This window comes from Moschus berezovskii, chromosome 5 (genome assembly GCF_049115385.1).
Source record: "Moschus berezovskii isolate FMDL1 chromosome 5, NW_MosBer_1.0, whole genome shotgun sequence".
Classification (NCBI taxonomy): domain Eukaryota; kingdom Metazoa; phylum Chordata; class Mammalia; order Artiodactyla; family Moschidae; genus Moschus; species Moschus berezovskii.
The window spans coordinates 126,822,887-126,832,921 of NC_142464.1; the positions used below are offsets into that span (position 1 = coordinate 126,822,887).

General features: G+C 47.2%; 1 pseudogene; it reads left to right on the forward strand.

Annotated features, from left to right (window-relative positions):
• Positions 1–1,376: 1,376 nt before the first annotated feature.
• On the forward strand, positions 1,377–9,815 carry LOC129562159 (beclin-1-like; annotated as a pseudogene).
• The last annotated feature ends 220 nt before the right edge of the window (positions 9,816–10,035 follow it).

Below are 10,035 nucleotides of genomic sequence, written 5' to 3' on the forward strand. Positions count from 1 at the left end.
GTCTAAGGGACTCTCAAGAATATTCTCCAACACCACAGTTCAAAAGCATCAATTCTTTGGTGCTCAGCCTCCTTTATGGTCCAACTCTCACATCCATACATGACTACTGGAAAAACCATAGCTTTGACTAGATGGACCTTTTTCGGCAAAGTAATGTCTGCTTTTTAATGTGCTGTCTAGTTTGGTCATGGTTTTTCTTCTAAGGAACAAGTGTCTTTTAATTTCATGGCTGCAGCCACCATCTGCAGTGATTTTGGAGCCCAAGAAAATAAATTCCCTCACTGTTTCCCTTGTTTCCCCATCTATTTTCCATGAAGTGATGGGACTGGATGCCATGATCTTCATTTTTCTGTTGTTCAAGGGTCCATCAGGCACAGCAGGTAACTTCTCCGTAGGTGAACTGGGAAGGTGTTTGAGGAGGTGTGGGATTGCCACTTCACCTGGTTCCTGCTAATCTTACCTCATCATAGTGTGGGATTTTATCAGCAGGCCCGCCCCGGAGCTGTTGGCAAGGTGTGTCTGGATAGCTATTACACGGGGAGAGTTCTAGGTCCTTGTCCCAAACTGTGGAGAGGATGCAGTTTCATAAGGAGCAAGTGCCCTGAAGTTAAAATGAACCAGGAAAGAGGCTGGAAGGGGTGAGGAAATCAGAATTCACATTCCGAAATATCATTCACTCTGTGGTGCAGAAAATGGACACATCCATTAGGACCTTGTCCTTCCACAAGGCGTGTCATTGGAGGGATGTGGGGGAGGCAGAGGGGAGCTTCAGGGGCTTGGACACAGGCTGGGGGGGGCTTGCACCCCTGCCCCCACCCACCGCCTGACACCAGGGCAGGCACTGGCCAGCAAGCCTCTTGCTGTGCTGCTTTGGGTGAGAAATGGAACCAGGAGGTGTGTGGCTCGGGCGTGGTGCACAGGGACAGCTCCGAGGCAGGGGAGGTGGGGACATGGAGGGAACACAGTTCACCCTTGGGGGCCTGGAGGGAGCCAGCGCGGAGCTGGAAGAGTGGGCGGGGTGAGGGAGCCCCTCTGAGTCTGTGCTGGTCTGGGCAGTGGTGTCAGAAGCTGAAACCTCTTCCCTCTCTGCTGCCATAATCTTCAGAGTAGCATAGACTTGGGTCTTGATGCGCTGGGGCCTGCAGCGTGGAGTGGGGACCTACACCCTTCCAGGGGTGCAGCTGGAGGGCAGGAGCATGAGCCACGCGGTATGCAGAGGGCAGGCACAGCAGCAGGAGGCAGGATGTGCTTCCTCCGAAGATGGTTGGGACACCCTGGGCCCCGCCCTGCAGGGTCTGCAGAGCCCCCAGGGAGACTAAGGATGACTGCCATCCCTTGTGAGCCCACCCCCAGTGGCAGGGGCAGTGGTGGTGCCCATGGAGTGGCTGAGTCTCCGGGTGGGCCAGGGGCTGGCATTCCAGCCTCAGTCACCTGCCAGCTGACCATGGCTGCAACGTGACCACGGGCAAGACTGGCAAAAGTGCCCAGCTCAGCCCAGCCCCAGTGACTGACCCACAGACCATGAGACATGAAGCTGTTTAGGCCACCAAGATTTGGGGTATCTGGTCCTGTCCCAAGTGGCTGATTTGCTGACGAAAGCCTGGGGCAAGCACCTCACAGGAGAGACGCAGTCCCAGGGCAGTGTGCTGGGCAGAGAGCACACCCTGGTTCACCAGGAACCAGAGACGCAGCTGGCTGGGCAGCAGGTGCGACCACTCGGCCCCAAGGCCCAGCACAGCCAAGGGAGGAGAGGAAGGGGGACGTGGTTGTGGCCTTCCCTCCAACCACCCCTCCCCACTGGCTACGGTTTGCCCCACGGGGCGTGGGCGCCCCAGCCCACAGGGGTGTCCCAGCCTGCAGGGGCGGCCACTCAGAAACCCGGGTGGCCTCCCACCCACCGGGGTGGCAGAAGTGGCAGGAGAAGCAGCCAAGGGGGACTGTGCCCGCCCCCAGCGCCAGGCAGCTGGTCGGGGGGCTGAGGTGGGCTGGAGGCAGGGCCTGGGGCACAACCCCGGGGCCACAGTGGGGTCTGAGGCAGTGTTCCTGTGAGTCAGCACTGAACAGGAGGCAGCTCTCCAACTGACTCTGAACGTGTGAGAAGTGACATCGTTGGAGAGCCAGCAATGCTGAGAATCATGCCGCCACCGCCCTGGAGGGGCTGGTGGGTCCAGTGGAGGCGCAGCTGCACTCGCTAGAGCCACACTGTGCCAGGAGCTTTGCCTTTGCTGGCGATGTCGCTCCCCCCCAGACTGCCTCCTCTCTGCACACAAATCCAAGCCAGTGATTCTGTACCCAGACCCAGGGCACGGGTCATTTCTGGCCCGCCATCACTTTTTAGGGGTTGCACAGAATTCCATTTTGAGGAGCTTCCTTGACTTACTTCCTTAGTCTCCTGTTCATGGACACTTAGGATGTTTCTGTTTGGGTTTTGAGGGGAGGTAAATGCTGCAGACGGTGATTGCAGCCATGAAACTAAAAGACACTTGCTCCTTGGAAGAAGAGCTATGACCAACCTAGACATCATATTAAAAAGCAGAGACATCACTTTGTTGACAAACATCCAGCTAGTCAAAGCTGTGGTTTTTCCAGTAGTCGTGTATGGATGTGAGAGCTGGACCACAGAAAAGGCTGAGAACCAAAGAATTGATACTTTTGAACTGTGGTGTTGGAGAAGACTTTTGAAAGTCCCTTGGACTGCAAGGAGATCCAACCAGTCCATCCTAAAGGAAATCAGTCCTGAATATTCATTGAAAGGACTGATGTTGAAGCTGAAACTCCAATCCTTTGGCCACCTGACGTGAAGAGCTGACTCACTGGAAAAGACCCTGATGCTGGGAAAGATTGAGGGCAGGAGGAGAAGGTGCCCTCCAGAGGATGAGATGGTTGGATGGCATCACTGACCATGAGTCTGAGCAAGCTCTGGGAGTTGGTGATAGACAGAAAAGCCCGATGTGCTGCAGCCCATGGGGTTGCAGAGCTGGACACTGAGGAACTGGAACTGACGGATTTGGCTCACTTTCTCCCTGGGGTAGGTTCCCTGGTGAGCTTGTTCCTGGTATGGGGTGAGGGTAGGGGTGTGTCCAGGGGTTGGGCCGGTGGGTGGTTGAGGTGATTTGCCCTTTGGTGATGTTGAGTGCTGGGGACATGTGTGCGCTGCTTTTGCTCTTGACTCCCTGTTTTTGCTTCTGGCTCTTCAGAAGTGGCAGTTGGATTTTTTCTTTTGGTAACTTTTGTTCAGAATTTGGCCCAACTGTGTAGGTATGTGGTTATTTTTGGTCCTATGTAGTTTTTCTGTATTTTGTTGCTGGAGGACGGGTGTGTCCAGGTGCAAGTATGGCAGCAAAGGGGCCCAGGTCCCAGCCTGTCTCAGGAGGAAGCAAGAAACGCCCTCCTAAACAGCCATGAGGCTCCATTGCCTTTTATCTCTTCACTGAACACATCACATCCCCAAAGGGGCTACTTGGGTCCTAGCATGAAGAAGACAGACCTGAGACTGTGAGGTATGAGTGAGGGATACTTTGACTGTTGTGAGCCACATTCATCTGAATCTGATTGCTGCCGCAGCACAGCGCAAAAAGTTAACTTCTTTTTTAACCACAGATCGGAGTTGGGTTAATCTTGTTCCCCAGTTCATGACACATTATCACCATTGGCCCAAGTCCCTCTTTTATTTTATTCACATGTCCTATTTATCCACCTATCTGCCCACCCACCACCCATCTGCTCCCCCAGGTCTTATCTTCCAGTTTGAGTACTATCTTCTAGTATCTTCTATCAGGTAGCACCTTAAAAAGTTATGGGGGCATATAAAGAAAAAATGAATTTTTAAAAATGAATTCAGATTCAAATTAAGGGAATCAATTCACTCATTGTTGATGTAAGCCACTAAGCAATGCTTAAAGGGAAATTAATGCATTAAAAGATTGTATAAGGGCTCCCCCGTCCCTGGGATTCTCCAGGCAAGAACAGTGGAGTGGATCGCCGTTTCCTTCTCCAATGCATGAAAGTGAAAAATGAAAGTGAAGTCGCTCAGTCATATCCGACTCTTGGCGACCCCGTGGACTGCAACCTACCAGGCTCCTCCGTTCATGGGATTTTCCAGGCAAGAGTACTGGGGTGGGTTGCCATTGCCTTCTCCGATAAGAAAATAAGAAAGGTCTCAAATCATAACTAGAAAAAAAAAAAAGAGCAAACTAAAGCCAAAGTAAGCAGAAAAAAGAGGGGGAAATAAAAGAGCAGAATCAATGAAATATAAAACCAAAAATAAAGAAAAGAAATTAGAACGTTGTTTCTGGAAATGACCAAAAACTGACAAACCTCTAGCCAAACTGATCAAGAGAAAAAAATGCAGTGAAGGCTGGGCGATGGCAGTCTTGGAAGTCCCGCTTGCAGACAGCCGAGGCCATGGTACCCCTGTGGTAGACCGGATCAGGGTGGTGGGCTCCGGGTCCCGAGGGATGGGGCACCATACAGGTGACCTTCATGTGTCAGCGCTGCAGCCAGCCTCTGAAACTGGACATGAGCGTCAAGATCCTGGACCGGGTCACCATCCAGGAGCTCACAGCTCCATTACTTGCCACAGCCCAGCTGAAACCAGGAGAGACCCAGGAGGAAGAGGCTAACTCAGGAGAAGAGCCATTTATTGAAACTCGCCAGGATGGTGTCTCTCGCAGATTCATCCCCCCAGCTAGGATGATGTCCACAGAAAGTGCCAACAGCTTCACTCTGATTGGGGAGGCATCCGATGGCGGCACCATGGAGAACCTCAGCTGAAGACTAAAGGTCACTGGGGACCTTTCTGACATCATGTCAGGCCAGACAGATGTGGATCACCCCCTGTGTGAGGAAGGTACAGACACTCTCTTAGACCAGCTGGACACTTGGCTCAACGTCACTGAAAACGAGTGTCAGGACTACAATTGCTGTTTGGAGATCTTAGAGCAAATGAATGAAGATGACAGCGAACAGCCTGGGTTGGAGCTAAAGGAGCTGGCATACAAGGAGGAGAGGCTGATCCAAGAGCTGGAAGACGCGGAGAAGACGTGGAAGATAGTGGAGGAAAATCTCGAGAAGATCCAGGCTGAGGCTGAGAGGTTGGATCGGGAGGAAGCTCAGTATCAAAGGGAATACAGTGAACTTCAAGGACAACAGTTAGAACTGGATGATGAGCTGCAGAGTGTAGAAAACCAGAAGCGTTATGCCCAGACGCAGACGGACAAGCTGAAGAAAACCGACGTCTTTAGTGCAGCCTTCCACATCTGGCACAGTGGACAGTTTGGTACAATCAATAACCAGACTGGGTCAGCTGCCCAGTGTTCCTGTGGGATGGAATGAGATTAATGCTGTTTGGGGCCAGACAGTGTTGCTGCTCCACGTCCTGGCCAATAAGATGGGTCTGAAATTTCAGAGGTATCGACTTGTTCCCTATGGAAACCATTCACATCTGGAGTCTCTGACAGACAAATCTGAGGTCAGTACTCCCCAGTGCTGAATGAACCTAAAGTAGGCCCAAAGTGAGCAGAATGGAAGGGACAGTAAGAATGGAAGCAAAACTAGTACGCATGGTGGGAAAGCTGAAAACGGAGTAAAATCCCACGACACCGATGGGCAGGATGGATCCAGCACTGCAAGCAAGACTGTTCGACCACCTGATCCCTGGAGAAAACGCTGACTTCGATGGTGTGAGGGATTTTCTTGGTGCAGAGCTCAAGCCTGCAGTCCAGTTTCAGGAAAGTTTTCCCTTATGTCCTTGGAAAGATATAGGAATGCTTTCTTTGATCAAATTTTGTAGGAGCCCAGAGACAGATGGGCACCTTACTTAAGAGAGTAAGGCTGAGCTGCTTCCATCACCCCAAAACAAAGCATTTCTTTCCTTCTGCCTCCCTCCTCTCCCCATGAGTGAGGGATGCCTAGGAAAACAGTGAAGAGTTCTGTCACCCTCACTTACCCTCTGCTCCAGGCTTCTTATGTTTGGGTGTGTGTCCTGTCCCTGTACTCCGCAATGAAAATGAGGCTCTTGTGACAGCCTTTTTGGTATCGGGCTTTCAAGCAAATCCAAAATACACTACTGTTCCTCGCCAAGGGTTAATAGATAAAATGACGTGAATGGTCCCATGATCAGGTCCCTGCCCGTTTGCCTGAACTGACTTAACTCAGATCTCGGTTACTAATGAGTTCTGCTGTGTTCACCTGCAGGATGGATGTGGAGAAAGGCAAAGTTGAAGACACAGGAGGCAGTGGTGTCCCCTATTCCATCAAAACTCAGTTTAACTCTGAGGAACAGTGGACAAAAGCTCTCAAGTTCATGCTGACGAATCTTAAGTGGGGTCTTGCTTGGGTATTCTCACAGTTTTATAACAAATGACTTTCTTTTTTTCCTTAGAAGTTTATTTGCCTTAAAGGCTTACAATTTTGTTTTGTTTGCAAAAAAAGAAAGTGTTAAATTCAGGTACTATTAAACAGCATATGTTTACAATACCAAAAGAGGGAAAAAAATCCACAAAAGCCACTTTATTTTAAAATATCATGCAACAGAGTTTCCAGAACCACGACTTGCCACGTGTAGTGTCTGGTCTTTGCCACAGGTTTGACTCTTAACCCCATGCCTTCCTTTCCCTTTGTCTCTTCAAAATAAATAATTTAAGCTTGCTTTTTTTTTTAAACTGAGTTGAATTGAGATTGATGTGTTTTCACTGGAGTTTGTCTTTCTCAACTTCCTGCACTTAGAACATGAACTAGAAACTTTTGTCTCCACTGAGAGGGCAGAAAGTGTGAGATGCACAGTTGGATAACATGAGAAAGTGACCCAGGCTTTGGTCACCATGTCTTGTGGTCAGAAGGCTGGAATCTAACACTTCTTACTTGGTTCCAGTACTTAATGCCTGGTCTGCTCTGTATTAAGAGATATGACATGGTGTTTGATACTGTTTAAGACCTTGTGGGGAGATTTAATTATTTGTAATAAAAGGTTAACTGCAGTCTGATAACTGCCCAGAGGGAAAAAAAAGCAGATTATCAACATTAGGAGTGAAAGAGGGAATTTCACTACAGATCCTACAGATATAAAAAAACTTAAAAAAATTTTAAATTTTTTACTCTTTCACCTTTATTGAGATATATTTTACATATAACAAAACTCACAACTTTTAAGGGAATATTGTGGACAACTTTATGCCAACAAATCTGAAAATTTTATTGCAATAGACAAAAGACACAAATTACTAATGCTTATTCAAGAAAATTATATAACCTGAATAGCCCTACAACTGCTTTTAAAAATTGAACTTACAGTTAAAATCATCCCAGAAAGAAAACTTTAACCCCACATGGCTTCACAAGTGAATTCTACCAAATAGTGAAGGAAGAAACAATAAAGTTCTACACAGATTCTTCAGAACAGAGAGGGTAAGGGAGTTCTTCCCAACTCATTTAGTGACACTGTGACACTGGACAGGACAAAATATTACAGGGAAGCTAAAAATAATAACCCTCAATAGCCCAGCCACAAAAATCTTCAACAAAATAATAGCAAATCACGTGAGCCCAGTATGAAAAGGACGGAACCATTATGACTGCTGAGAAAGGCAGTCTTTAAACCTCTGCCTTGGTGGCGTAAGAGTGGGCCTCAGGAGCATCTCCTCACCAAGAAGCAAAGAGTTTCAGACTGTACTTTGCTTATCGCTTTGGAATATTTTCCCCTCTTTCAGGCTCACAGTATGTCCCTTTTTTCTGCTTAACAGTGTGTGCCATGGGCCCCTGACCAACCCCTATCTGTTCCACGCTGGGGGCAGACCGGGCCCTCCTGCTGCAGCACAAGTGGTGTGCACGCTGCTCTGGGCCACATCGCAGCTGCTGGGAGGACCCGCGGCCACGGGAGCGTGCACAGTAGTGGAGCTGTCCTTTTGCGCTGCCTCGTCCCTGTGTGAGTAAAGCTTGCTCCATCCAGTGCTCGACTAGTTTGTGTTCTCCCTGGTGATGCCTAAACCAAGATGTGAGGAGAAGTATTTGTATTCCTGACAATAGGTACCAGATGCTACTTGTGTGAGAAAAACCAAGTGGAATTTAGCTCAGGGATACAATGAATGTAATTCACCATACTAACAGACTGAAAAGGAAAAACTATGTAAAAATCTCCGCAAATGCAACAGCAGCAACAACAAAAAGCTGAGAAAACTCATCACTTGTTTATGATTAAAAAAAGAGAAACTCTCAGAACTAGAAATAGATTTCAGCCCAGTGAAAATTCCTCCTCGATAGCTAGAGCATACATCATACTTATGGATGAAAGATCAAAATGATTTCCCACTGAAACCAGAACAATAGGGACTTCCCTGGCTGTCTAGTGATTAGCGCCCCAAGCTGCCACTGGTCAGAGAACTAAGATCCCACATGCCATGGTGCAGCTAAAAAAATCAGGAATAAGGCAAGAATTTTTATTCCTGTAACTTCTATTTGCTACTATGCATGAGGATCTAGCCCATGCAATAAAGTAAGAAATAGAAATAAAAGGCATGCAGGTGGGGAAGGAAGCATTAAAACTGTTTCCACTTACCTGTGATATGATTGTTTATATAGAAAATGTTAAGAAATCTATAAAATAGCTGCTAGCATAAGTCAATTTAGCAACATTGCAGGTTTAAAAGGCAACTTAAAAGTCAAACATATCTCCATATCCTTGTAACAAACAATTGGACAACAAAAGGTTATTTAAAGTGATACTTAAAGAAGGATTAAATATATAAAATACTTAAAGGTAAATTTAACATGTGCAAGTCCTTTATACTGAAAACTATAAAATATTGACAGAAATTAATGAAGATCCAAGTAAAAGTAAAGATAAACTGTGTTCATGGAGCAGAAGATTCAATATTGCTAACATATCAGTTATGCTGAAATTAATCTACAGGTTCAATACGATTGCAATCAAAATCATATGGTCAACATTACTAAGAAGACTGCTGGTAACACCAGGGTTTGGTGAAGGGATGGCGTGTGGGGAACTTCATACACAGCTCAGGGGAATGCAGGATGGTACAGCCACTGTGAAAAGCAACTGGTAAGCTTCTTATAAAATTAAATATAAACTTAAGACAAAGCCTAGAAATTCCACTCCAAGAAAAGTTAAAACACACCTTCACAAAAGACCTGTGCATGAATGTTAATTCATAATAACTCCATATGGACAAACTAAAGTCCATCATTTTATGAATGATAAATTTTGGTGGAATTCTTCTCAACAATAAAAACAAAGCATTGTCAAGTGAAAGAACCAAACATGAAAGACAATATACTTTATGACTGAAAGTATCTGAAATTTTATACCAAAACTATAGCAAGAGAAAGCAGATGAGCAGATCTGTAGGGCCTCGAGTGGAGCAGAGCACGCTGAAAAGGGGAACTTTGGGGGGTGTTTGGACTATTCCTGTGCCGTGCTGTGGGGGAGACTCACACCAATGTGTACAGTTGTCTAAAGTCATTGAGTCAAACACTTAAAATCAGTGATTGCTATTGCACATAAATTGTATATAAAAATGGGCACAAAAAGCTGAGCATATATATTACTCATGATCCAGTGAGATCCACGCTCAAGTGCATCAGTGCACAAGCATAAGAAAGTTCACAACAGCTTTATTCATAGTATCCCAAACTAGAAAGAATCAAACGCTCATCAGCAATGTGGGTACACGGGGCATGTTTGCGCAGTGGCTTGGTGCCGGCTTTGACAGAGAGAACCCACAGACGCAGCGACAGGCGCCGAGCTGGACGGAGGAGACAAGGTGTGCCGCGGTCGGGCTCGACACCCACTCGTGCGATAGAGACGAAACGGGCAAAGCCAAACCAAGACGCTCAGGGGGGCGTACTCAGGTGGCTAGAGTACAGATAATCACAAGGAAGCGGTTCAATGAAGTCAGCAGGGCCTTTGGAGGAGGCTGAGGTGAGCTGCCTCCTTGAATCTGCAGTGTTCTGTCTCCTGATTTGGTGGCAAGGACACAGAAGCTCCTTTATGTCATTAAACTGTTACATGCATGGGTATGG